A 26,956-nucleotide genomic window follows, 5' to 3' on the forward strand; every position below is an offset into this window, starting at 1 on the left:
CATAGGTAAAAGTAATTAATAATTGAAGTATTGTTGTATTTCAAACTCGTAAAATATGATTACATTTATATGAACTTGTTTGTTAATTTATAAAGAAGTTCAAAGAAATAGTCAGCTGAAAATATTAATAGCTTATGGTTCATTTCAGTTAGAGCAACCACAATGGGCGAGTATAATCTGTTGGATTAACTTCAACATAGAAGTCACTAACAAGCTGGTTAGGACAAGATTAGGAAATTGATGTAATCCTAAGGAGATTAGAAGTCATCTAGTTCTAAGAAAAGGAAAGACATGTAATAAGGTAATAGGACTAGGAAAAGGAATTCATAGTTCTATATATAGATGATCACCAAAGTTGTGGTTGATCATATGAGCAAGATTAGAGCTTGTGTTTAGTTTTGAGAGATTTTCTAAACATCAATGAAGAGAGTTGTCTTTATATAAGCTAAGTTTCATCTTGCAGTTGCCATTAATTGGTATCAGAGCTTGTCTACACCGAGCCATGGGAGACGAGAGCACCATCATACGTACAAGATTTTTCACAAGCACAGTTGAAACTTAAGGGGGAGAATGTTGGATTAACTTCAACATAGAAGTCACTAGCAAGCTGGTTAGGACAAGATTAGGAAATTGGTGTAATCCTAAGGGAATTAGAAGTCATCTAGTTCTAAGAAAAGGAAAGACATGTAATAAGGTAATAGGACTAGGAAAAGGAATTCATAGTTATATATATATGTGATCACCAAAGTTGTGGTTGATCATATGAGCAAGATTAGAGCTTGTGTTTAGTTTTGAGAGATTTTCTAAACATCAATGAAGAGAGTTGTCTTTATATAAGCTAAGTTTCATCTTGCAGTTGCCATTAATTGGTATCAGAGCTTGTCTACACCGAGCCATGGGAGACGAGAGCACCATCATACGTACAAGATTTTTCACAAGCACAGTTGAAACTTAAGGGGGAGAATGTTGGATTAACTTCAACATAGAAGTCACTAGCAAGCTGGTTAGGACAAGATTAGGAAATTGGTGTAATCCTAAGGGAATTAGAAGTCATCTAGTTCTAAGAAAAGGAAAGACATGTAATAAGGTAATAGGACTAGGAAAAGGAATTCATAGTTATATATATATGTGATCACCAAAGTTGTGGTTGATCATATGAGCAAGATTAGAGCTTGTGTTTAGTTTTGAGAGATTTTCTAAACATCAATGAAGAGAGTTGTCTTTATATAAGCTAAGTTTCATCTTGCAGTTGCCATTATAACCAAATATTGGGTCAAAAAACGAGACACAACGGACAGATTATCGATTAAAATCCGGATCAAGGACCAAATCCTAGACTATGTTTGGTTCAAGACCAAGATCAAAACAAAATATAGTCGAGCGAACGTATAGTTAACGCCCCACCACCAGGCAGGTGTATAGTTAACGCCCCATAACAGGCGTGCATAAAGTCCCTGCCCCACACCAGGCGTGTTTTATACCTCCGCCCCATTTTTTTTTCTTTTGGGTGGGGCGGGGTTTATACATCCGCCCCACTCTTTTTTTTAATTCACTTTATATATGGGGCGGACTTTATACCTCCGCCCCATTTTATTTTGTTTAATTTTTTTTTTGTTTTTAGAATCTCATCGGGCGTACGTACAGTGCACGCTCGACCAAATTTAGTCTTCTATCCGTAGTGTCACATACCAGACTAAACTCAAATTTGGTCGTTTTTTTTGGTCTTTAATCTTTGGTTATACTCGCACCACTACAGTTGCTCTTAGTTCCACGTAAACCTATAGCTTCCGGCTTATTATATTAAATTGAACCCCAGTTTAATTTTTCTTTATTTTTTTTATGGTTTGGAAAAAGACATGGCCCCATTTTTTCTTTTTATCTTTTTTTGCCGAGAAAACACATCATAACTTTACAAAAACAAACTGTTACAAACATTAGTAAAAGGCTCTTCTCCTATAAAGGGTGGTAGGAAAAGAGGAAAAGGATTCCAAATGTTTAACAAACTGTTACAAACATCAGTCAAAGGCTCTTCTTCTATAAAGGGTGGTAGGAAAAGAGGAGAAGAATTCCAAATGTTTTTTAAGATGAATTTCCTAGCTAGACGTGCAAGTCGATTAACTATTTTATTTCTAACACGCTTAACATAAACTAGCCTAGAATTCACACAACAAGAAAAAGAACTCCGACAATCTTCTAAAAACTGCAGACTCCTCCAGTCAATTTCTCCTTTTCCTTCATTCACTAGATGAATCAACTGAAGAAAGTCGCTAACAAAGAGGACATTGGAAAGATTCAACTCTCTCACCCAGGAGCAAGCCAAAATTAGCGCCATTGACTCAGCAACAACAACACTGTGAACCATTCCAAAATCCGCATGACAATTCTTTATGCTTCCTGCAATATCAAACATAATAATACCAATACCCATGTTAAAGTATTTAAAAGAACCGTCAATGAAAATAATGTGATCTATGCCCTGCTTAGGGATATTCACAATCATCAAAGTTACATTCTTATGCTTAGATGGAACTACAATATAAGTATAAGGGATCTTCTAATATCCATAATGACACTGTCCAGATTTATTGTAATCTTTCTAAAAATAACATCACATCTGAGTTTCCATATTGACCAGAGAACCACTGCACCAACACTTGGCCAATTCACAACATAAGGGGAGCTGCCTAAATTGTTGTCAAACCAGGAATTATATATATCATCAATCCAATCATAATCACTACTAATTGGATGTTGCAATGAGAGAGCAAACCAAATATGAGAAGCAATCGGACAATGAACATACAGATGCATCACAGTTTCTACTTCATTTCTACACAAAGGAAAACAATCATCAATAGCAGAATTGTAAAACTTGAGCAGAGAATTGACAGGTAACATATATGAAAAAATCTTCCAATATGGTAATCAAAAGTGTTTGGACCAATAGCTAACTTGCCTAGATAAGGAAACATCACCAACTTGTCCAAAAATCCCTTTTAGTCACGTATTAGGCCCAAGTTCGCGGACCACTCCAAAGCCCATGAAATGTTTCCTACTAATGAAGTTAAATCACTCATAACTTTATCGTTATAACTCGGAATTGAGTGATTCTTGGCTCATTGGACTCACAAGCTCATTCACTATAACATGAGATCCTTTACAGGGATAAATGTTATTATCACTAAAGTCATGAATCAAATAACCTCAAGTATATATACATAAATGTACATTTACCGTCATAGGAATTGTTTCATAGAGTGAGCATTTATCTCGATAGATTAGAAAGGTAGAATTGAACAAGAATCCAAATGAAATCAATCACATACATTTTTTGATGAAGTACTTGGTGATGTCTACTTGTAGCCTTCAATCTTCAATCTTCATCCTTTAAGGATAGCTTCGATTCAACTTCTTAGACCGAAACTAGTCCGAAACTATCTTAGTATTTTAAATCAAGAATGCCTTTTGGAAACTAAAATTGACAACTAACTTGACATACCAACGTTAGTGGGTTCAACCGAGCAATGCTCTAACAATAACTTTGTATAGACCGGATCTGATGTTCCAAATTGGAGAAAGGCTAACTCTTAGAGTTTTCAACATTTCAGTTACCCTAATGTTTCCTCAAGAGATTCATCTTGGATTTCAGGAAGAAATAATAGGAAGAACAAAGCTGCTTCAGCAAAACCCATTTCTAAATGGAGTCCAAAGTCTTCTCTAAAGACAACCAGTATGGTATCAAAAGATAGTCACAATGATGACACTCGAATGATAAGTTTCAATACTCGTGACATTCAGAATATTGTGTTAAACATTCTTGAATAAATGAATGTATCTCCATGTTGTCGTCGTTATATGAGATAGGTCTCATAATCGGTTACCTTTTTATGATTTTGTTACTTTTGATTTAGCGGATTTCATATCTAACTTGTTGGGTTGCTTAATCAAATAATCATAAAAGGATGATGACAATTAATCCCATACGTGAGTCACGATTATACCATTATCAATTTATTTCTCATAAGCTATTATATAGTATACATATGAGTCTTTGGTATTTGCTTATTACTATTGGCACGTAATAGTTAAAAACACTCAACCTTTCTCTGGTAAAGGTTGCTTTTGCTGTTCTTATGTCTTTGCGAAAGGATGAGAAGAACAATGAGGAAAAGAGGATGAGAAAATTTGAGGTAACAAATTTGTTAGTTAATTATTTTCCTGTTTAAGAAAAGCATGATTTTAGTGCATATATTTTGCTTTTGATTAACAAATTTTCGGTACAATTGATGTTTATTCCATGATGTGTGTGATTCAATTGGTTCCGGTTAAGAAAAACTATTGTTATCCTGCTTTATTGTGTGGTATCAATTGTTTAGGCTTACAAAATTTCGGTGCAATTGCGGTGCTTATATTGTCTATGTTGTTTCAATTGCTTCCGGTTGAGATGAGTAATTATGCAAGTTGATTTATTTTGGTTTGTATGAATTATTTATGGCTTAACGAAATATATTGTGTACGGGATGAGTTGTTTAGTCCAATTCGATTCCGGATAAGATAAACTAGGTTAATTCTGATCTTAGTTAGACTTATCGAAGTGAGGTTTCAGTTATACAAGTCTAATCTAATGCCTTAATAAGGAATGCTAGTTAACTAACCTAGTACTTGTGTTGTTTAAAATTGAAAGGTCTAAGTTTATGGATAATTAGAACCTGATGAGAAAAATGGAGTTTATCTTTATTTTGGTCTTATCGAATTAAGCGATTGTTTTTGAACAATCTGTTTAGCAAAGGGACTAATGTGCTTAGTTATTATTTTTGATTTGCTAAACTAAATTGGAAAAATTGTTTCAGACAATTGTTTCCTTGATAACATATCAAATAAAACTACTTGTAGTTTCGGTTTTGATATTAGTTATCAGAACATGATGTGTGGAACCCTCGTGCCTAACTCAACGGGTTTGCAAGTCTATTTAGAGATTTGTAAGATTCTTTTCGTGTTGTCCTTTATTTTTTCGTTTCTTTGTCATTTTTGTGACAAAAAGGGGGAGAAATATATGGAGTAAACAAGTGATATTAGCATTGATTTTATATTAATTGGCATCGCTAAGGAAAAGAACATTGGTGCTTGAACGTTTATCTAAACAAAAGAGTGAAAGCACGGACTAAGGGGGAGTAACATATCATATTATGTGGTATAACAAAGAAGTATGGATTGAAAATCTACCTATCTTTCCTTTAGGGGGAGTAGTATAGCTTTGTTATTATAATGTCAACAACGACATTTATGGTTTGAATATCTCCAGGTTATTTTGTTGTTGAAATGTGAATGCGTATGTAGAATGAGTTATTTTTGTAATTTGTTTCTCCATATGTAATAGAGTTTTGTCACTAAATCGACAAAGGGGGAGATTGTTAGAGCACTGCTCGGTTGAACCCACCAAGTTTTGGTATGTCAAGTTTGGTTGTCATATTTAGTTTCAAAACTCGAGTCGTTATTATGTAAACTACAGTCAACTTCGATAGGGTAGACTAGAAATGATAGAAGTATTGTGCTCCAGTTACTCACAAAGATCTGAAGATGGATTGAAGACAACAAAGACATTATCCTTCAGCTTGAGGTTAGTAACTATGACTTGACTTGTTCCATATCTATCTTGTGTCTTTCAAGTCGTGTATATTGAAAACAAAACTGCGAAACATGATTACACTCTAGATAGACATAGTATTAAGGAATACAATACGAGGTTTATTGCTTAACCATTGAACTTTGTATATAAGACATCGACATAATCGGTTGAATGCTATTGTGATTATGTATGAGTATAAGGTGAGGATTTCGTCCTAGGAAACAATGTTCCACATGTGTTTTAAGGAAGTAAGTTCATAGACTTGTTTATGAATCGAAAAGGAAATCGCCAGGCGTTATTGGGATTGTTATTCATTGCATATCTTGTGAACATCGAATATGTGTGATTTATTATAACCGCTCACGACTTGTTTGTGTTCTTGGTAAAACTATTCACAAAGGCCTGACTTATGTATTGGTATGACTTTTATTAGTGAAACCGATCTTAAGTAATCACCTGAGATGGTATGATCGAGTTTGTGATTTGTGTATGACCGAATCTGGGTAAAGGGGAACCGATCCTAGTAAGAGGTGCAACACATCACAAAGGGGAATCAATCCTTGTATGAGGTGTAGCAAATGGGAACTGATCCTATGAACATGTGCAACACGTTTTTAGGCAAAGGGGAACGGATTCTATGGACATGTGCAACACATACAAGTTAGATACCATAAATATGTGGGGAACCGATCCTATGGACATGTGCAACAAGGGGGAACCTATCCTTTGAACATGTGCAGTCGGCCACAAAAAGTCTCAATCAAATCCGAGCACGTTTTGTGTTTTTAACACAAAACATTATCCAAAAATATCTTTTCGAATTTTCTATTATTCTAGAAATATTAGAGATACCGAAAATATATTTGGTTAATGTGTAAGGATGTCGACACACTTTGAACACGTGCATTAATGCATATCTTTTATTGTTCAAAAATATTCCTTAACAGCTAAAAGGAAGAAAATCCCAGGATATAAATTAAATAAGTTAAGAATCTTTTAATTAAGGTTTTAATTATATATATGGAAAATAAGAATTAGTAATGTGCATTTACTAGCTAAAGATTTTCCAAGGAGATTTTCGATCAATATTTTGGACAGAGCATTCTCAGGAATTATGGAAACCGAATTTGGAATATATTGAATATCTTTGAGAATATTTTCGGTTTTGGAAATTCCTTGGTATCCAAATTTCCTTGTCTATAAATACTTGAACTTTGCATTTCGGGCAAACTAATCCTTCGTGATAGTAAACTTCCTCTGTTGTACTGTTACTGGTGAAGCCGCCTATTCGGAGAGGAGAGTAACCTAATTAGGAGAAATCCCTTACGGACGCTCAGTTTAAAGTCTTCTTTGGGATTGAGAAGCTCTATTAGTACCGTTGGTGGGAAACTAGATACTTGCAGTTTATCTTTTGTTTTCGATTGATTTGATTGACTAACGGTTGTTGAATCTTTGATTGCACCTAGTTTGTTTATTCTTGAGAACCTTCTCTTCTGATACAAGGCTCACTCAAACTAGATCAAAGATCAACGTTTCTACGGATCTAAGTCTTTCTAGATCTGTAAGATAGATTCATTGATTTGCATTGTTAACAGACTCCGTTCTGTGCGACAAATCAATAAGGAATCAAGTTTGTTTTTACAGATTGTTACTTTGAAGATTAAATCGAAGATTGAAGATTTTGAAGAATTGAAGAAGAAGTTGTTGTGAATCAAAGAAGATATACTAGATCTCCTCCTAAAGAGAACGTTTGTTCTGCTAGGATATTGGGTATCAAATATCTATTGAGAACTTCGGTTCTGCTAGATATTATCAAATCAAGAATACTGCTGAAGCTGAGTAACTAGGATTTTAGTTTACTTAGTAGTGTCTACACGAAGTTACAGGTTTACTTTTTGTAGCGTCTTAATTCATTAAGTATTCAAATCTGGACTAGGTCCCGGTGTTTTTCTACAAGATTGTAGTTTTCCTCGTTAAAAAAATTCTGGTGTGTGCTTTACTTTATTTCCGCATTATAATTGTTTTTATATTATAATAAAGTAATTACACTTGTACATTAACTAGGCAATTTATATTTATCTTATAAGGTTTCGGTTATCAAGTGAACACTTTGTCGTAGTATTGTCTCGATTCATATCCATAGACGATCACACAAAGTGTATTGGATTTCCCAACTTGTCTGATATAATTATTCACGTGTTAGACCAGTTCGGACTAACCCTATTTCAAGTGGACACTGTGTTGAAATATTCCTTGAATGATCGTTGCTCCAAGAGGTTTATACACGGTAGAGATTTAATAGGTTGTGATCAAATAAAAATATTGTGGTGTATTTGGTTACCCTCGTCTTTTCAAAGACTACTATTGAGAATATATTGTCTGCTTCAATAAAAAAAAAAATCAGTGTGATGGTACCCTGGAATTAGTGAAAGGGAAGTTCAAAGAGTTTCTTGATGAGTCTGGGATACTGTTTAGAGTTTCTTGTCCTCATACACATCAACAAAATGGTCTTGCTGAACACAAGCATAGACATATAACAGAGATGGGTTGTCATTTCAAGCCTCTCCTTATGAAGTACTCTCTCCGTTCCTTTTTAATAGGCTGGTTTTGTTTTTAGAGAAATTTAAGGAAATTAAGAGAACTAATCATTCAACGTGGTCCTCATGAAATTTGTCAATAAAAGAAGTGAAGTGAAATGGTCCCCATAACACTTGTCAGCAAAAGAAGTAAAGTGAAATGGTCCACATGACACTTGTCATCAATAGAAGTTAAGAGAAAAGTGGTCCCAGAAATTTAAAGTAACATTTGACTTTCCCAATTAGGAAACCAACCTATTTTTTAAAAAATATTTATTTATAAAAACCAGCCTATTAAAAATGAACGAAGGGAGTATATAATATGTTTCTGGGTGCTTGAATATAATTGATGTACCTCTATGCTTTATCACTCATAGGCAATATCATGCAAGTTGCCTCCGAACGGCATGTCCGGCCACAATCAGCAAAACAGGCACCTATTCTGAGGCATTATTGTTGTGAATTTAATTTCACGAACTAATGATGCACCATTCAGTTTGCATTGATCACACGATTTTTATGATTTTGAAATGCACAAGAAAATATGATCGAGCAGCAGATGTATTTCTTAATGTATATCCTTATATGAAGACCAGTTAGCTTTGAGACGATCAAATGAAGCAAAAGAAAAAAAAGATTGTTAATTTACTTTTGAAGTTTGCTACCACAATCATCGAAAACAAGTATCCAGATTATATTTACAGTGAGATATTGGAGGAAACTGAGGTTGTGTTCATCATACATGTTTAACTAGTAACAACCAAGTTTTTATCCTTTTGAAAAGTGCTTACATGGACACTTTGGAAGATTTGAATCTCGATAAAGCACATGGCATTACATTAGGAGGTGAATGCAGACCAATTACTTAGACTGTTTTTGGGTTGGGACAGTGAGAAAGCGTCCAAGTAAACAAAACATGACAATTTTTTGGGGTATGAGTGGAAACAACTATTTAGATCATCTTTCTACGGTTTATATATGTATGAGATTATTCCTGCTAATACGGGAATGATAAGACAATGAATTCTTAAGATGTGTTGAGCTGTAAAGACAAATTACAATAAAAATGCGTAGTACCCGAAGGTATAAGTAATTAGTAATTGAGGTATTGTTGGAACTTATTAATCTAAACGGATGTTCAATTTTTAATATAGATTTTATCAACGGAATAAGTAGCTTCTAGCTCAGTTCAGTAAGTTCCATATAAACCTACAACTTCTATCTGATCACATTCATACTCCATATAGGATATAGCACAACTTGGTGGGCATGGCATTGGCAATGTTTGAATACGAAAAAATCATACTCCTGTTTTAACTTTCACGGTAATGCATTTCTTTTTATAGCGATTAGACACAAAAACAATGATGAATGTTTTTCGTTCTTTTTGTTGTTTCATTTTTATTTAGTTGTTATAATCGTGTTGCCATCGTCCCCTATCATATAGATTTGCATATATTAAATATTTAAAGATATTTTTATGCAAAATAATTTGTCAGATCAAAGTTGAAAATGATAGAGCATGCTACACAACGTGTTGTCAACTGCTAATCATGTTCAAATTCGGTAATGGGAATGGTCAAATGATTCCAACAAGACGACCTAATCATGTTCATACCATATAAGGTACTGTATGAGGATGCAATTCGGTGTATACGAGTGGTGAGAATCGTGAGATGAAATCAAACTGTTTAATCCACAATTACGATACTACAACATGCTAGATTGCTGGTGAACTCGCCATCAGCGAGATGATTTTCTTTTTTAAAGGTGATTAAGTTGTCCATATAGGAATGTGTTCTAACTAAGGCGTGCACCTTATGTCGACTATTAAATCTTAAGTTTAATGCAGGCAACCCATTCACATTCTTTTTGAGCTATTCAAGAGTTAAGCAAGGAGAAATTATTTCAAGCCATCATGACTCATGAGTTGATTTTTTGAAGCAATCATGAGTTGATACATTAACATCAACCAGTTAGGTGGTGGCTGTTAAAATATCTGTAGGACATGCCATTTGACTCAAAACATTGTGATATTTTTTCAGATATTTTGGCAACTTGTAAAATGGAGTCACGTAAGTTATAGACAGGAGCTAAAAGGTGCACAGTACACTACCCGTGATTGATATAGCGTAACTATAGATAATCGAAAGGTGCAATGCTGTTGGTAAAATAAGACACGACTACCCAACCTATGCTCAATAGGTCAGGATTATTATGCACATAATATTATTGCTGTGAACTTCATTTCATAAACTAATAATGATGCATCATTCGATCTGCATTGATCACGCGTTTTATGAAAATATGATCCAGCAGGGGGTGTATTCTTGCTTAATATATAGCCTTCTATGAAGAGACCAGTTAGCTTTAAGATGATAACTATCGAGCGAGAAAAATAATGTATTGTGAATTTACCTATGATGGTGGTTTTGGCTACGTTGTAGTCCTCAAAAATAAGTATGGATAGATTATTGCACAGTGATATTGGAGGAAACTGTAGTTATGTTATTCTTTGATGCTTAACTAGTATCTGCCAAGTTCTTATCCTTTGGAAAGTGCATACATGGGCTCGGTGGATTTATTGAAACTAGGCATAAGGCATTTAGAATTAGGCATCTAATACAAGTTGACTTAAACAAATAGACGGAATTAAGTGGCAGAATGCAGAATGCAGAATACAACCATTTCATGAAATAAAATAGTAAAATATTGAATGTCTTTGAATTAGGTTGGAAAACTGTTAGTGACGACTATTTAGATAGTCTTTTGTACTATAATCTGGAAGGGGTAAAATTCGGTAAAATTATCCCTGCTAACATCGTGTGCCTTGAGAATTCACGTAGGGACTAATTAGAATGAAGAATTGTTAGTGTTCGATGGTAAAAGTAAGTATTTGATGTATATGTTGATTTCATATGGTTGTTCATAAATATGAATGAATACATGATAATTTTATAAATATGTTCAATCAATATGTTTAGAGTTTGCCCGTGAGAATGAATGTGTTTTAAGAAGGGCGTGCACCCTATGTCGACTTTAAAGGTTAATGCAAGCAACTCGTTCACATGCCTTTTGAACTAATGATCAAGAGCAAAAGGATGAAGAAATTCTATTAAAGGCATCTTCTAATTTCAAGCGATCATGAGTAGATGCATTAACAACAACTGGTTAGGTGATGGCTGCTAAAATATCTCGAGGACCTTCCTTTTGACTCAATACAATATGATATTTTTAGGCATCTTGGCAACGTGCATAAATAACCTGGCTTGATTGGAGTATATCCAAATTAATTGGGTATATCTAATGAGACAAAGCTAGATCATTATGAAGTAAAAGAAGCCACCCTTTATCCTTGTACTTTCTAAATGGAAAAATTGTCCATGCAATGATTAACATTAATTTAATTGAAATGATTAGATTAATTAAATTAGTTAGGTTAGTTAGTTGAATTATATGAGTGGGTTTGGAAATAATTGAGAGTAGGAAAGAGTATAAAGTAGTAGAGGAGGTTTGGGGGTGGGGAATTCAAATCCATATTTTGAAGTGGGGGAATCTTCTAACTTTCCTCCTACAGATGCGTACTTGTATGATGACCTACCAAATCATGATCAAATGGATTACATGCATGATCCTCACTTTTATTTTCCTCAAACTCAAGATGGCAATGGAAGTGATGAATATCTTGAGCCAAACGTAGAATCCAATGACTCAGAAGAAGAGAATGGAGTTGCAAGTAATCAGGTAGACAACCTACGTGGTGAAGATTGTGATTTTTTCCATGCAAATGATCGATTTTGGGTTTTTTTTTTCACTTTTGCTTCCTAGGATCGGCAAGGTCGACGCTTGTCGATCATGCCGACCTTAAGCGCCTGCGTGGTTTATATTTGAACAATATGCCGACTTTTCATGAGCAGTACCCGTGTCGGCAAGGAAGAAACTTTGAGCCCTGCCGACTTCTAGTTTTTTTGCACAGGAGTCGCGATTTGAAAATGCTTACGCCGGCATTGTAGTGGATACGTAGACCCTGCCGACTATATCTCGGTCGGCACTGTTGGATTTTTCTACCATGCCAGGTACTTTGTGGTCGGTACTGTTTATATGTCAACCATGCCGACTTTGGTAATACATATCAACTAACTTTGATGTTTTGTAGATTGTTGCATTGGTACGGATGACGGATCAGCCTCAAGCTCACAATATTAGGGGTCCCGATACTTCTGCACATTACACTAATGATTTGGAATGGGAGCATTGGATGAGAATGCCGGAGTGTGGCCATCTATTGGCGGATACGTGGTCATGCGTGGTACGTTTTTTTAGTAAAGGACTATCTATAACATTTGCACCGAAACATACGGTTTGTGTGGAGAAACTCAAGCATAGAAGAATTGTTATGGCTTTGGTGGATAAAAATCATTTTATTGGTCTACAACTCAACAAGGAATGTCCATTACCTCCTCTTTGTAGGTTTAGTTTCTGAGAGAAGTTCATAAACAACAAGAGCAAGGAATGGGTGAAACTTTATGAGGACAACATGGACCTTTGGAATGTTTTAGATGAGTCTAGCAAATATCCCATAGATTTGACTAAAGGAGGTTCAATAGATTTGAATGAACTCCCTCCCATAGATCTGAGTGATGAGTGATTATGATTAGGGAATAAGGAATCTTTTTGGAGTACTTTTGTAATCACATTCGTGTTTTGTGTAATGTACTTTGGCGTACTACAAATGAATGAAATGGATGTGTTTTTTTTTTGTATACTCCTTTGGTCGGCATTGTATTTGTCATACGACCCTGCCGACCATCACAGGGTCGACATGTTATAAATTCGTCAGGCTACCGGCTGCACTGCATGAAAGCACAGGAAAAAGGCCTGGGACGGTCGCTAAGGTTTTTCCCCACCTACAGTGCCGACCGTCCCAGGGTCGGCAGGGTCTTGGTTTCGTCAGGTTGCCGGATTTTCCGTGGTCGGCATGGTCTATGAGGATAACCATGCCGATCAAAATAGAAAAAAAACTTGTTTCTGGATGTTCTCATACATTATAGTCGGCAGGGTGTATTAAGAGAAACCTGCCGACTGTATATTCACCTGCGCGCTTTTAATTTAGTACAATGCCGACTTTACATCGAATACAAATCTTAAAAACTTAATTAGAGCATACAAACCTTAATTAAAGCCCCTAACACATTTGGGACATAGATAGTATCTTTTTCCAGCACACAATTTCTTAGGATAGGTAATTATCTTCATCTTACCGTCGCAACATGGATCTGTGCATGGTAGAAGGTTTATTTTATCAACTTCATCTTCATACGGAGCTAGGCGCTCATCTATCGAATAGAAAAACCCACAATAAGTGCATTTTGAAGCATACGGATGATATGCATCTCCTACTGCAGCTTTCATGAGAAATAAGAATCCCTTACAACCTTCAATAGTGCATTTGCTTCCTTCAAAGGGACAATCGTTTGCAAAATGACCACTTAGTGTACAAAGACTACAAATATTTGGTTATGTTTCACTTGAAACTTCCATTATTTATGCAAGGTTGAAGATGAAGTTGAGAATACTTTTATAATAACAACACACCTAATATCTTGATTTTAAAATTTCTAGCCGTTGAGCATTCAATGGGCTGTACTTTGTACCTGAAAAGTGCAACTAACATTTAAGTTGGCAAGATCGAGATTTCAAACCATGCCGACCACCACTCCCTGACAGCATTGTGGCATATAAAGCCTAGCATGGTCGGCAAGGTAGAGTTTACACACCATGCCGACTCAGTAAAACTCTAATATTGTCTAAAATTGCACAAAAAAGAATAAGTTCTAAATCAACTGAAACTGAAAATTAACATAAGTTTAACAAGCCTAAAACCACAATCTAAGAGTTCAAAACAAACATAATGTAAGAGTTCAAACCACAATCTAAGTTTCTAAACCAAGTGAATCATAATAAAGTTTAAGAATTTCATGGATCCTTCTCATTGTTGTTATCTTCCTCCCCATCACTAGCTTTTGCACCATCATCTTTCCCTTATCTGGACCTATGTAGTCACCAGCCTCATTCTAATAGGGGTTCACTCCAGAAAAGTCACGTGCCCTGAAAAATGTTCTTCCTCTTCTTCCTCCCTTGATGATGTGCATTCAACGTAGTTGAGGGGATTGCTAGGACTCTGCATAAACTTTAGGAATTCTTCAGGATCTTTCTTACCCATCAGAAGTAACTTTCTTACAGGGAAATTCTCTTCAGTTTCATCTTTAGGATCTTGTACATTGGGATGAATTCCGTCAATAAATTCTAATAACTCTTCTACAGTTACCGTACAAGGTAGATCATTTTTTTTTCCTTTGGGAACCTAAACAATTCACAAATAAGAGATATGAAAATTCTAAACATTGAAACATGGTTCTGGTAATACATCCGGTAGGGTCTAGAATCTACACAATGCCGACCAAATAATGGTCGGAGGGGTTGTAATCATAAACCACGCCGACGAATACAAAGTCGGTATGGTCTTATACAACAATGATGCCGACACTTAACTAATGAAAATCAAGTTTTTGTGACCTAAAGTTCGCATGGTACAAGTCTAAGACAATGCCGACTAGATGTAAGTCAGCAGGATTTGTTAATATACCCTGCCGGCCCTGGTTATTGTCTAACAGTCGCCATGGCTGCGATGAAAAGTCGGCATATTATTCATAATGATACCATGCCGGCGCTTACAAACAACAACAGTCGGCATGGTTTTAAATTATCGACCTTGCCGACCAAAAACCCTGATAATCATAATTTTCGATTTTTAACCTAATATAACAATCATATTACACATCTGAATAATAAGTTGAGTTTAGAAATCACTTACAGTCTTCTTTTCACGGGTGGAGGATTTTTTTCAACATTCTCAGGGATTGGATTTTCGGGTTTGCTAGTTCCAACTTTTTACTTACCTTTTCCCTTTGATTAGGATCTTCTCATGTTACCTATTGAATCTCTCTTGCTACTGGATCAAACCATTTTTAGTAGAATATCAAAATTGAAATTTTTGGTTGATTTTTGGAATAAGATGAAGGAAGGAGAAGAGGAGAGGGATTAGAGAAGATAGATTAGAAGAAGATTAAACGTTTTTTAGTTTTTAAGATTAGGGTATACCCCAATCTCACCAGGATAAATAATGGTAAACGTGTAAATTTCAAAAAAAAAAAAAAAACAGCTAAAAGATGCACAGTACATTATCCGTGATTGATACTGTACCGATAGATACTGAAAGATGCAATTCTGTGGGTAAAGTAGGACAAGAGTACCTAACAATGTACCTTAATATGTTTTTTAGAAGAAGAAGAAAAAAATAAACAAAACAAAAAAAAAGAACTTAATAGTATGTATCTTGGCACATGAATTATCGCTCATCGACAAAAAGTCGGGCCAATCTAATGGACATATGAACCACAAGCAACCCTATTTTGCAGCTGGGAGATATCGTGCATAAATTGCACACCTCTCCAAGCGTGCATAAATTGCAACAAATGCAAAAATGTCGCATGCATAAGTTTCCATAGTATATGTTGTTAATTTTACTAGAAAGTATAGAGAAAGTATCTCACTAAGAACCACAAAAGAAAAGACAAAAGGGAGATATATAATGCGTCCCATTCATACGAATTATTGTCGTAAAATATGATTACATTTATATGAACTTGTTTGTTAATTTATAAAGAAGTTCAAAGAAATAGTCAGCTGAAAATATTAATAGCTTATGGTTCATTTCAGTTAGAGCAACCACAATGGGCGAGTATAACCTGTTGGATTAACTTCAACATAGAAGTCACTAACAAGCTGGTTAGGACAAGATTAGGAAATTGATGTAATCCTAAGGGGATTAGAAGTCATCTAGTTCTAAGAAAAGGAAAGACATGTAATAAGGTAATAGGACTAGGAAAAGGAATTCATAGTTCTATATATATGATCATCAAAGTTGTGGTTGATCATATGAGCAAGATTAGAGCTTGTGTTTAGTTTTGAGAGATTTTCTAAACATCAATGAAGAGAGTTGTCTTTATATAAGCTAAGTTTCATCTTGCAGTTGCCATTAATTGGTATCAGAGCTTGTCTACACCGAGCCATGGGAGACGAGAGCACCATCATACGTACAAGATTTTTCACAAGCACAGTTGAAGCTTAAGGGGGAGAATGTTGAATTAAATTCAACATAGAAGTCACTAACAAGCTGGTTAGGACAAGATTAGGAAATTGGTGTAATCCTAAGGGAATTAGAAGTCATCTAGTTCTAAGAAAAGGAAAGACATGTAATAAGGTAATAGGACTAGGAAAAGGAATTCATAGTTCTATATATATGTGATCACCAAAGTTGTGGTTGATCATATGAGCAAGATTAGAGCTTGTGTTTAGTTTTGAGAGATTTTCTAAACATCAATGAAGAGAGTTGTCTTTATATAAGCTAAGTTTCATCTTGCAGTTGCCATTATAACCAAATATTTGGTCAAAAAACGAGACACAACGGACAGACTATCGATTAAAATCCGGATCAAAGACCAAATCCCAGACTATATTTGGTTCAAGACCAAGATCAAAACCAAATATAGTCGAGCGAACGTATAGTTAACGCCCCACCACCAGGCGGGTGTATAAAGTCCCCGCCCCACACCAGACGTGTTTTATACCTCCGCCCCATTTATTTTTTTTATTTTTCTTTTCTTTTGGGTGGGGCGGGGTTTATACCTCCGCCCAACTCTTTTTTCTAATTCACTTTATATATGGGGCGGGATTTATACCTCTGCCCCATTTTTTTTATGTTTAATTTTTTTTTTTGTTTTTGGAATCTCATCGGGCGTACGTATAGTGCACGCTCGACCAAATTTAGTCTTCTACCCGTAGTGTCACATACCAGACTAAACTCAAATTTGGTCGTTTTTTTGGTCTTTAATCTTTGGTTATACTCACACCACTGCAGTTGTTCTTAGTTCCACGTAAACCTATAGCTTTCAGCTGATTATATTAAATTGAACCCCAGTTTAATTTTTTTTTTTTTTATGGTTTGGAAAAAGACATGGCCCCATTTTTTTTATCTTTTTTGCCGAGAAAACATATCATAACTTTACAAAAACAAACTGTTACAAACATCAGTCAAAGGCTCTTCTCCTATAAAGGGTGGTAGGAAAAGAGGAAAAGGATTCCAAATGTTTAACAAACTGTTACAAACATCAGTCAAAGGCTCTTCTTCTATAAAGGGTGGTAGGAAAAGATGAGAAGGATTCCAAATGTTTTTTAAGCTGAATTTCCTAGCTAGACGTGCAAGTCGATTAACTATTTTATTTCTAACACGCTTAACATAAACTAGCCTAGAATTCACACAACAAGAAAAAGAACTCCGACAATCTTCTAAAAACTGCAGACTCCTCCAGTCAATTTCTCCTTTTTCTTCATTCACCAGATGAATCAACTGAAGAAAGTCGCTAACAAAGAGGACATTGGAAAGATTCAACTCTCTCACCCAGGAGCAAGCCAAAATTAGCGTCATTGACTCAGCAACAACAGCACTGTGAACCATTCCAAAATCCGCATGACAATTCTTTATGCTTCCTGCAATATCAAACATAATAATACCAATACCCATGTTAAAATATTTAAAATAACCGTCAATGAAAATAATGTGATCTATGCCCTGCTTAGGGATATTCACAGTCTTTAAAGTTACATTCTTATGCTTAGAGGGAACTAGAATATAAGTATTAAGGGATCTTCTAATATCCATAATGACACTGTCCAGATTTATTGTAATCTTTCTAAAAATAACATCACATCTGAGTTTCCAGATTGACCAGAGAACCACTGCACCAACACTTGGCCAATTCACAACATAAGGGGACCTTTCTAAATTGTTGTCAAACCAGGAATTATATATATCATCAATCCAATCATAATCATAATCACTACTAATTGGATGTTGCAATGAGAGAGAAAACCAAATATGAGAAGCAATCGTACAATGAACATACATATGCATCACAGTTTCTACTTCATTTGTACACAAAGGACAACAATCATCAATAGCAGAATTGTAAAACTTGAGCAGAGAATTGACAGGTAACATATATGCAAAAATCTTCCATATGAAAAACTTTATTTTTGGTAAAAAATCTAAAGACCACACCCTTTTCCAGAAAGAAACATCTTCAGAATTGACAGGTTCATTCATATACACATTATATGCAGATTTTACTGTAAATTGACCAATTTTTGTATGGGCCCACATAATTTCATCCTTTTTGTTAACATCTATCCTAAGAGACATGATCCTAACTGCATCATCTTGAGAAAATAGGGAGTAAAGAAGACCAACATTCCAACTGTTATCATAAGTATTAAGAAGGTCACTAACCAGATTATAATTACTAAAATTAGAACTACAAGGGGTAGGTGGAGAAGAACAACCAGACAATCAATTGTGATTCCAAATCCTTGCTGACTTACCATCATTAATCTTATATACTATATTTGCCTTAAGAAAAGCCAAACTGTTTACAATACCCTTCCAGATACAAGAAGAGGTTGTTGCAGCTTTATCTATTTCAAGCAAATTCTGGTTTAGGAAGTACTTGTCCTTAAGCAAGATAGAAACTAGATGAGTTTGGTTTTACAGATTCTCCACCCTAGTTTCGCAATAAGAACTCTGTTGGTAGCAAAGGAGTTCCTAATGCCAAGACCACCATTTAATTTAGATGTCCCAATGTCCCTCCAGGAGCGAAAATAAGCTCATTTTCTTTAATTTTTCTTAGACCACCAAAACTTTCTTTGAATGGAGTCAATTTTTGAAGTAATTTTTTTAGGAAAAGGGAAGCAAGACATCTGATATATAGACAGACTAGCTAAAACATGCTTAGTTACAACAATTCTTCCTGCACCATTAAGATTAGTTTTCTTCGAATTACCAAGTCTACTGTAAAATTTTTCAATAAGAAATCGAAATGTTTTAGTTTTATCCCTATCAACAAACAAAGGCGTACCTAAGTATTTTTCTGTACTACTAACGAATTTAATACCTAAAGTTTTAGAAATCATCTTAATGTGTTTGTGGGGCATTTTTTTACTGGTGAAAAAGCCAGATTTTTCAAGGTTAATAGCTTGACCTGAAGATTTCGCAAACTTGTTAATGATTTTCATTAAGTTTTTAACATAGGTAAGAGAAGCTTTTGAAAAAAACATGCAGTCATCTGCAAAAAAATAAATGGGAAATAGGAGGACTATTTTTTCTTAATTTAAAACCCTGAATTACATTTTCATTTTCACCTTTAACTAAAAGTTGCGAGAAAACTTCCATGCAGATAATAAATATATAAGGAGATAAACAATATCCCTGCCTAATTCTCCTAGTAGGAAAGAACATTTCTCCAGGAGAACCATTAACTAGTATAGAGTAAGACACAGTACTAATGCATTGGTGTAGCAGCTGACACGAATCCTCTGAAAAACCTAATTTCTTAAATATTGAAATTATGAAAGTCCATTCAAGATGATCAAAAGCTTTCGATAAGTCTGGCTTAATGGCCATAACCCATCCTTATTTTTTTTTTCTTTTAGACTTAAAAGAATGCAATATTTCATGACTAATAATAATGTTATTATGAATTTGTCGGTTAGCTATAAATGCAGACTGATATGGAGATATTAAAGACTCTAATATAGGTTTTAAACGATTTGTTAAAATCTTTGATATTATTTTGTAAACAGTATTGGACAAGCTTATGGGACGAAAATCATTAGGTGTCGAGGGGTTACTTACCTTAGGAATCAACGGAATGAAAGAATGATTAAGCTGTTTAAGAAGAAATTTGTTGCGGAAAAAACCTTAAACATGATTAATTACTTCAGTTGGGACGTACTCCCAATTATCTCTGAAGAAAACCCCCGGAAAACCATCTGGTCCAGGGGATTTCCAAGGAGCCATAATTTTCACTGTTGAAAAGATCTCTTCAACAGTAGGGATCGCAACAAGACCAATATTAATATCTTCTGTAATAATTGGCTTAATATCCCTAAGCACATCATCAATATCAGAAGTACATGGCATCGAAGAAGAAAAAATCCGTTTAAAGTGATCCATAAGGAGTGACATTACTTGATCCCTATTTTACAACCAATTTCCTTGATTATCCTTTAAAGTGTATATCGTGTTGTACATGTTTCTCAACTTAACTGTATTATGAAAGAAATTAGTATTCTTGTCGTATTGAGTGAAGTAATCTATCTTCGATTTCTGTTTATAAAAAGTGTTCTCTATGTCATACCAAAAATCTAATTGTTTAGAGTAATTAATAATATAACTACCAATCGAGGGATTATAAGTCATATTCTGGAGTTTTTCTATTTCAGTATTCAGCTTGCCAATGGTTGTTTTAATATGACCAAAAGTATTTATATTCCATCTACTAAGATCATGCTTAAGGTTTTTAAGATTTCCAGTAATAACATAGCTATATGAACCTTTACAAACCTTTCCCCTAGAACGTAAAAGAACCTCTTTAAAATATGGACTAGACTGTCGGCATTTGAAGTATTTAAAAGGAATAGCTAGACTGTCTACTTGATGAAAACATTGGAGAAGAATAGGGCAATGGTCTGAGAATAATCTACCCAAATTTGTCACCCTAGTATGAGGAAGAAGCGATACCCATTTATCATTGATAAAACCTCTATCAAGCTTTTCAAAGATTAACTCAGAAGGATTCTTGAATCTTCTATTACACCAAGTGTAAGGATTACCAAAAGAGTAAACATCATGCAAATTTAACTGAGATAGAGCATTTCTAACAAAATCAGAAGCCAGGGAATTCTCTGGATTACCACCTTGTTTCTCAGAAGTATTCAATATAAAATTGAAATCACCCAGTAAGAGCCATCGTCTGTTGTTTGAATCAGCTAAATGTTTCAAATAATTCCATTGATTTATAATACCTAAATTACTTAAAGAACCATATATGAAGGAAACAAGACAATTTTTGATGACAGGGGTGATGTCGCATACCAAATGTATCATATTATGAGCACTTCCTAAAACTTCAATATTTGAATTTTTAAAGTAACCTAATGCCAGACCACCTGATTTACCCACAACAGGAAAACATACCAAGAATCATAAGGCAAAAAGTGAGTAAATTTGTTTACAAAATCACTATCTACCATTGTTTCAATAAGACAGATTACTGCAGGTCTATGCTTTCTATAAAGATTTTTAAGATGCAACCATTTTTTATCTGAGCAACATCCATTCATAATCCAAGAAATAAACTTCATGATGTAATTAAAAGAAAAACCTCCAAATCTTAATGCAACAATGAATCACACAAATTAAAAGATGCTAGAGCAAGTTAAACAATAAGGGAAAATTTAGATTAAAGGTAATGGACTTACTAGGTTATGAGAATCCAAAGGCTCTGCTTCCATAGGGTCAGAGTCCATCATCATGAGATCAACTTCCTTCTCGAATTCTTCATCTATAATATCCGGCTCCGAAGGTAGCATTGTCAGAGGCATAGGTTCGATAATTCTAGCTTCCAAAGGTTCCTCCTTTTGTTCCGCAAGAGATGAGAAATCCTTATCAGAGTTTGAGGACATCATCATTTCAGAGTCACAATTCATCTTTGAAGCAGTACTATAGACATATCCCGGTGCTGAGAAGATAGTCTGAGCAAAAGCAGAAGTTGTGGTGGACCAAAAGACATTTGCATCTACATTACCAATATTAGATGAAAAAGAAGAACCACCCGAATTAAAAGCAATTTCAGCAGGAGGGTTGAAAGATGGCAATGAAGTGACTGGAGGCCAATGTGGAGTGTGGATCATGGTAAAAGAAGATGACCCTGAGCTATTACCCTGAGCAAAAGATTCGAAAGAAGTTCGAGATCTTTTGACCTTCCTATCATGCACCAGTCCATCAGTTCCAAAGGTAATGTTCTCATAAGATTGCGCAAATCCAGTGAAGTTCATACCAATATTTCCATTAACATTATGAGTGCTACTGATTGATGGTTCCCTAATAGTGAGAGGAGCAAACCAAGGTGTTGTTGATGAAAAAACAGGGGCAAAGAAAAAAGATCCAGAATTCCTGATTGGAGCAGATGGATGAAGACTGAATGAGAAAGCAGAGGGCTTCGAATGTTCAACAGTAGTGCCAACAACATCTGGAGACGAAGCATCTTTACGGCTACCAGAATTCGAGCTCTCCCCAACTTCTGAGAGTGATTGCCTCTTGGTAACAGAAACATGTGAAGCACGCCTAGTTGGAGATGGAAGAGCCCTCACTAGAATCCTCATTTGAATGTCCCTGCACTGATTTTCATTGTGATACAAAACAAAACATCTTTTACATGCCCGAAAAGGCAATTTTGGATAGAAAGCATACATGATATATGTTCTTTTGTTTGTGTTAAAAACAACCTTCCTAGTGAGAGGAATTCTTAGAGGTACCATGAGTTTTGCCTCATATAGACTACCCGTAGGAGAGTCAGCAGTGACAAAGTTGCCTATCTGATCTAGTACTTCTCTAACCAAGCCTTTATTAACTAGGTCTGAGTGAATGTTGATCTGCACAGGCATTAGAGTGATTTCTCAGACCAGATCAAAGATGGATTCTACATTACTAAGTTGTTGAACTGCAAAAATTCGACCAAACAGTAAAGCAGGCCTTGCAGCATATGTTATTTCCTTGTCCTGATTCCTCTTGAACATCACCACAAACAAATTTTGAATCGCAATTCCCCTAATAAAAGGTTTAGCTAACTTGAAATCTGGAGAATTGATTTCCCATTCCTTATTGAGTTGGTGCTTTACAGAAGTCTTATGGTAGTTCTTACTGTCATCACAGAGGAGTGCAGCAAACCTAAATGGGAACTCTTCAACATCTTCATCTAAATCAAGTACTCTCACTTGATCAGCAGGCCATGCCAACTTACTAAACTGACCCATTACAACTAACTGTCTTAAATTCTTTCTAAAGAAGCAAATCAATAGAAGGTACAAGTATATGAAACTGATAGAAAAGAAAGAGTGTTGGATGAAAAGCTTAAACATATAATGCTTCATATTTATACCAGAAGAGGGAAGACCAAAGGATTGAAGCAGGCAGATGAAAAGACAGGACATTGAATCTAGAGAGATAATTCTATTCATCTATAGTTAATGCACTTTACTTCACACCAACAGACTCAAAATTAAGTAGACTTAGCAGAGTAATTGAGTAGCAATCAAATAGGCCTCTATTTGACAACACTAATATTGAGAAGTGACAATTAATGGCAGAGAAATGAAAAAAAATTGGACACTTAATTGCATAATTTGTTCAGACCATTTTGATTAAACTTGTTGCACAGAGAATCATCTGATTAAAGCTTGTGTTCCTTAATAACTAAATGCCAAATGTAGGATTCTTTCTGATGTATCTTCACACACTAAAGCAGAATGAGGATTGAAGTTAAGTAACAAGCATGCTTGCATTAGAGGCCTTGACAACACTGATTCTGAGAAGTATCAAATATTAAACTAGAAGCAACATTTCATAAGTCCTACTCTATCTGTTCCTTAGAGAATCATAACAAAAGATAACAGGTCATACTCTTTAATGCCACATGTAATAAGAATTCTGAGATAACCATCTTCACCAGATAAGAACTGTATTTAACTTCATTAATCACACTCAATGTAGATTAAAACACTTTTATAATTGAAATAAAAAATAAATACACAACTTTTAATGCATTAAAAGAGGCAACACATTGAAAGATTAACGTAATTCATTATTCTTCTGCAGTAGTTAAATCACCCTATACTTAATCATCTTAACCTATTGTTACAGAATAGACCTAAAAAGCAACACTTTGAAATTCAATTTTCAAAAAATTCCTTATACCAGTAATAGCATCAGTCCTGCTAAGTCAAATCCCTACAGAATAAGTAGGATCTCGATAATAGATTAATCTTCTTCATATAATAGTTAAAAAACCTTCAACAAAAGATATCTCAAATTTTTATCCATTCTCGATGCGTACCAGTAAATGAAACCTTTAAAGCAATCAGTTCATACCCTTTGAATGGAAAATCTATCTTCATTAAGAACCAACCCCTCACTGAAGCGTTCTTTCTTCATTAATCTCATGATGATAGACTGAAACCCCACTTCTGCACCTTTTTCATCTCATGACCTAAAATAAAAAACAAACAGAGAGAAAACCTTCAAAGCAACAATTAAGATTAAAAATCAAAATAAATAACTGATTAGAAAATCTAAGAATAAAAGTTAAACATCAAGATCAGATTAACAGAAATTGAAAATCGGAGATAGAAGAGAAATACCTAAACCTAGGTCATAACCCTAATAAAAACGATTGTAATCAAAACTTACTCGAAAATAAAACAAAAATATGTTAAAATATCAAAATTAGGAGTAGATCATGAAAAAATAGATGAATTTGAATAAGCTTTACAAGATTGATGACAGTGAAGACGAGAATTTTTTTGTCATCTTAGATTATATGTCTCACCCTTAACTCATTAAGCAATTTTTTCAACCGTGACGAAACCCCTACTTCCGCTGTGGGAGGGGAACATACTAACCATCAAACTGCTTGATGGTTGGTCAATGTGTTTAGCAATAAAAATGATGCACTTTTATAAAGAGATTCGAAAAAAATAATGATGAATTTTTTTCACAAAATTGTTCAATTAACCCAATAACGACAATTTCAGGGTGAAAAATACATGTAAAATTCGATATTGTTTAAATGGGCGAGAATATAAAAATAGCCAGGATGTAAACAGTTTCATCTTACCCATTTTCTTATTTTTAATTTATATCATGATGCATTCAGTTTTCGCTATTTTCTATGTTTAACCCAAGATGAATCCAGATTCATTCTTGCTATTTTTTTGGTGTCCATTTCACCCATACTAATTTTTACTCGTCTATCAAAGCTGTGTTTTAAAAATATTTGGACAATTAACCCAATTTCCGAATGTTTTTTTACGAACGCGCGATTGGGGGATATAAAAACCAATTGGGGGATATAGATTACTTCCCCCAACCAGTAGTGTTTGTTAAGGGGTGATTTTTGGGTATGAAAATACTAAAATAACCTTCCCTCAAAATAAAAATCTGAAAACTTAAAATCAAAAAACAAAATCATATCCCCCATTTCCATCTTCACTTCTTATTAATCTCTTTTAGGGTCAGGGTTTGAAACCCAATTATTCCCCATTCCCTTTCAAATTCTAAATTTTACCCACTCCCTTTCAAATTTTCTTCTCCTTCTCTGCCGGCTCCTCACTTTCAAAACGATTTTTTTTTACATTGGGAAGTGATGAAGACCATGCCGGTAGTGATGAAGACCATGCCAGAATTGATGAAGACCATGTCGGAAGTGATAAAGACCATGCCGGTAGTGATGAAGACCATGCCGGAATTGATGAAAACCATGACGGCAAACGGTGTCGGCATGCTTGGTAACTAACATTCATTGCCTAACTAAATGCCGACATGCTCGATAGAAATCTATCAATGCCGGTAGTCAAGTGAAAAAAATTCAATTCTCTGGATACTTTACATCGTGTGCCGGCATAGAAATTTAAGCAACATACTATGCCGGAAGACGATGCCGGCATGCTCGAGAATCAACTAACTGTGCCGGAAGTGATGAAAACCAGAAAAAATTCAAAACGAAATAGGTTTTGAATTTCAAAACCCCCTGGATAAGCTTGGTGCCGGCATGGACGTAGTATGAATACCATGCCTGTATGGATGCTTCCGGCATAGTATTCATACCACGTCCATGCCGGCACCGAGCTTTTTCAGCTGCAAAAATGGTGGATTCAAAGAAAAAAAATCAACCTCTTAGTAATAATTCTCTCTTCACAATCATCCTCCATTTTCACCAAAATAATTTCCCTCTCAAATTTTCTTTCCCTCCTACTCTCACCTTACTCAACCAAAAACAAATAATAATACACACTAATCATTTATCAAATAATCTTAAGATTTTACTAATTATTATTAATCACTAATCCTGATTAGTGAGGGATAAACTAGGAATTACTTAAAATACTTAGCTAATGGGTGACCCTAATTTGATATTTAACTCTCGTTTTTGTCCTTTTTCTATGTCCCCCAATTATTTTTTATATCCCCAACCGCCCGTTTCTTTTTCATTCACGTTCTCTTTTTTTGTTTAGCTTCTTAATCTCTTTTCCGAAAACCGAAAACATTTTGTCCGGGAACAAGTCCGGATAAAAGAGATTTTATCTCGTAAAAATACATAGCAGATTTTAATCATCTTCCCGTCTTCCTTAAATCATATAGTTTTGCATAAATTCAATATGGTCTTACGCGCAATTTTTATTCAAATAAAAGCTGAGAATGACAGAACGCTATACGATGCGTTGCATACCGTACCGTTCATTATTCTTCTTCTAGGGAACTTGCAGTCCCCCAAATGGATCTGTTTAAAGGTGGTTAGGATGCCTAGGACAAAGATGAAGAAATTCCATTAAAGGCATCTTCTAATTTCAAGCGATCATGAGCTGATACATTAACATCAACTAGTAGTTAATTAGGTGATGGCTGTTAAAACATCTAGAGGACTTGTCTCTTCGTTCTCGGGCGGTTCATGGCGAATTTTTTTCTGTCTGGATAGAAATTTTTAGAACTGCTTGGGGGTGAAAGTAGATTATGAGCATGGGG

Source organism: Papaver somniferum, chromosome 1, assembly GCF_003573695.1.
Source record: "Papaver somniferum cultivar HN1 chromosome 1, ASM357369v1, whole genome shotgun sequence".
NCBI classification, from domain to species: domain Eukaryota; kingdom Viridiplantae; phylum Streptophyta; class Magnoliopsida; order Ranunculales; family Papaveraceae; genus Papaver; species Papaver somniferum.